Source organism: Ursus americanus, chromosome 29, assembly GCF_024610735.1.
Source record: "Ursus americanus isolate L20-20 chromosome 29, mUrsAme1.1.p, whole genome shotgun sequence".
Classification (NCBI taxonomy): Eukaryota; Metazoa; Chordata; class Mammalia; order Carnivora; family Ursidae; genus Ursus; species Ursus americanus.
The window spans coordinates 4,840,062-4,843,172 of record NC_142155.1 but is presented as its reverse complement, the minus strand read 5'-3'; the positions used below and the strand labels follow the sequence as shown (position 1 = coordinate 4,843,172).

The 3,111-nt window shown below is 43.1% G+C and overlaps 1 pseudogene; it reads left to right on the top strand.

The window, feature by feature from the left end:
* Positions 1 to 565: 565 nt before the first annotated feature.
* Positions 566 to 2,092, top strand: LOC123797473 (parafibromin pseudogene; annotated as a pseudogene).
* The last annotated feature ends 1,019 nt before the right edge of the window (positions 2,093 to 3,111 follow it).

Genomic DNA, 3,111 nt, shown 5'->3' with positions numbered 1-3,111 from the left:
GTAGAATTTAGGAAACAAAACAGGATTATATGGGAAGAGAGGAGAAAATAAACAAGACGAAACCAGAGAGGGAGACAAACCATATGGAACTCTTAAGCATAGGAAACAAACTGAGGGTTGCTGGAGGAAAGAGGGGTGGGGATATGAGGTAACTGGGTGATGAACATTAAGGAGAGCACATGGTGTAATGAGCACCGGGTGTTATATTAGACTGATGAATCACTGGCCTCTACCTCTGAAACTAATAATACATTATACGTTAATTAATTGAATTTAAATAAATAGAGAAGCAGGTTTAGGTGGGTGTGGGCAGGTAGACAAGAAACCACTTTTAGACATAGTGTGAAATTATAAGAAAATCCCTCTTGATGGGGGTGTTTATTGCAGGTTTGCACTTTGGACCCTGCTTCTATCAAAAAAAGACATTAAGACAGGAAAGGCCTGGTTAAGATTATCTCATATACTCTTATAAGGCCTTATAGTGTGGGGTCCTCAGGGACTTGGGGGGCTGCTGCCCTTATTGCTATCAGAGATGGCAGTGAGGTGGGGGACACATGTACCCAGCATGCGGCAACAGTATGGCACCCAGGGAAAGGAGATTGTGGTGAAGGAAAAGAGTGATTGTCAGGTATTCTAGTAACCCCAGAATGTCAAGACCAGCTACATAGTTTGGGGAGACTGGAAAGGAAACCAACCCAGAGAACACCCCACACTGGCTTCTATCTTATTTGTACTTAATAATGTGTACTTTTCCTCATCCTACTGTTGATGTCCTGCTGTAGCTCCTGAAAACCTGGCTATGGTTAGAAGCCCTGACTGAGAAGATGTACTTGAACTCCTGGTGCAACATTAACTTTGGCAATTAGAGACAGAAGGGCACCCCTAGAAGCAGGTCTTCAGGGACCTGCTCAAGTTAAAATGAAGTGAAGTTTTGGGAGAAGCAAAGAAACCACAAATTGAAGATTAAGAATGTGTGGACCTTGATAAAGAGAGATCGGCTGCTGGTTTGGAGGGCCCAAAGAAGGGACTGTACAAAAGGAACAGATTAGTCTTTGTCTGAAGCAGTGGGAAAAATTGCTGTAATCAAAGTTAAGGCTAAGAAAAGATGTGTAGTCAAGACTGATCTAGATGAGGATTATATTTATAATGCCCTGAAACCAAGGCTTTGGGGGGATGCTGAGGTAACTGTGACCCAAGATATCATCAGCAGAGCTGGGGTGAGGATCAGAAGTACAGTAAACTGTTCTACAAGAATATTTTTGCAATTCTTCAATCTGTAAAGGCCAGAGAAGAATGGACTGTACCTGAATTGTGACTGGCCCCCAATACAGCACCTGTGGATCCCATGTTATATACCCAATGTCCTGTCCCAGCTGTCTATAACAGATATGATCAGGAAACATTCACAGGAAAAGAAGAAACGGACATCTTCAAAACTGACATGATGGTACTTACCAGGGTAAAATCTACCAAAATCTGTAACAGAGGGTGACACATCTGCCAGTGAGACTCAGCCTCCTGAACACGGCCAGTTCTGAGACCAGTTTCTCAAGCCAGGTTTCCACCAAACCAGACAAAAGGATCTTTAGCACCCATCATCAAAAGTTAGGCAGCAACCACCTCTTTAATAACCAGGCTCAATGCAGAAGACCTTCTCTGGGCTCTGAAATTTGTCCCAACAGGTGAAAAGCAAAAACAAGGCTGCCACTGAGAAAATGAAACTATGATTCAGAGTAGAGAAGAGCAGATGCAGCCAGAAGGCACTACAATTCATGTCTGGGTTCCTTATGGAGCAGTAGACCAGCCCCATGAGTGCATGCCTCAAGAGACCAACCCCGTCCGCGCATGCCCTGGGGGTGGAGGGGACCAGGTTGTAGCAGTTTCTGTACAGAGTCCTGTCTGGCAGTCCAAAGCTTGTCCGTGGCTTTTCCCTGATGAATCACCAGTTCATGTATTTGCTAAATTTGAAGACTTTTGTCTCAAATATTATGACGTTTGTCTAGATCCAAATGTTCAGAAATAGGACAGAACAGTATCAGAACTCAGTTATCACAGAATTCCTTTGGACAGGTCAGTTTTCTTACAGTTCTGAGAACACTTTATAGTTACACAGTGAAACAGACATCCCTCTTGAGATTCTGAATTTCCTCCTGTTTCTGGAATTTGGATTAAGAAACATGGATATACCTTGACCTAAAGGCTGAGACACAAGCTTTAATGAATTTACCAAAACTTACAAAAGAAGGTCCCAGACTGATCTTTAACAAGACCTTATTTAATGCTTTGAGGAGAACCCTGATTCATATACTTATGTTCTGTGGCTTTTATCTTTTCCAGATGTCTCCTCCCAACTCCCGACTTCCTTCTCTATGTCTTCATCTGCCCAGAAGCTCCTCCCCTCCCTCGTACTCCCGTGTTCAGGGAGTGGCATAGAGTAGAAACTCCTCCCACGCTTCCGACTTTGGAATGCTCCTGCTAATTGAGGTGCAGTTTGAAAAACAAGATTATTGTTTGTTATTCTTATTGTGAGTTTTGTAATTAGACGATTGCTGTTTAGCACAGATCAGGATTGCCACTGGTCCGAAGCCTCACCTCTGAATGATCTGTGTCTAATCACAGAATGGAGTGGTAGTGTCGTAAATGTCAACCCACTCTACTGCTCTGATATATGCCCTCATTAAGGTCGAGGAGAAGAAATTTAAATACCAGGGTTGAGCTCCTGAGCAATCATAGCCTTTCTGTTGATCACCTAATGAAAATGTATGGCATGAAATAGTGAAGAGATCAGTTTGCAGGAGGACACGAGTTTCCACGGCTGTGCTCACACCATTCTCAGGGAAGGCTTCAACCATGCTTGCTCTTACAGAGCATTTGAAGATTCTCCCAGTTATAGAAAGGCACAGTAGGACTGAAGAGAGGCTGGGCATGTTAGTTCTGCAGTTTTATTACCAAGTGATATACATAAAATTAAGATGCTTGTAAGCAACAAGAGAACCCTGAGAGTTGAACCGTGGAGGCCAAAAGAAAGGGAAGATGAAATCTTGGACACTTTGCTTGATCTATTAGGATAGATTGTGCCTATACTATTTTCCTGGGGTCCTACAAATCCCA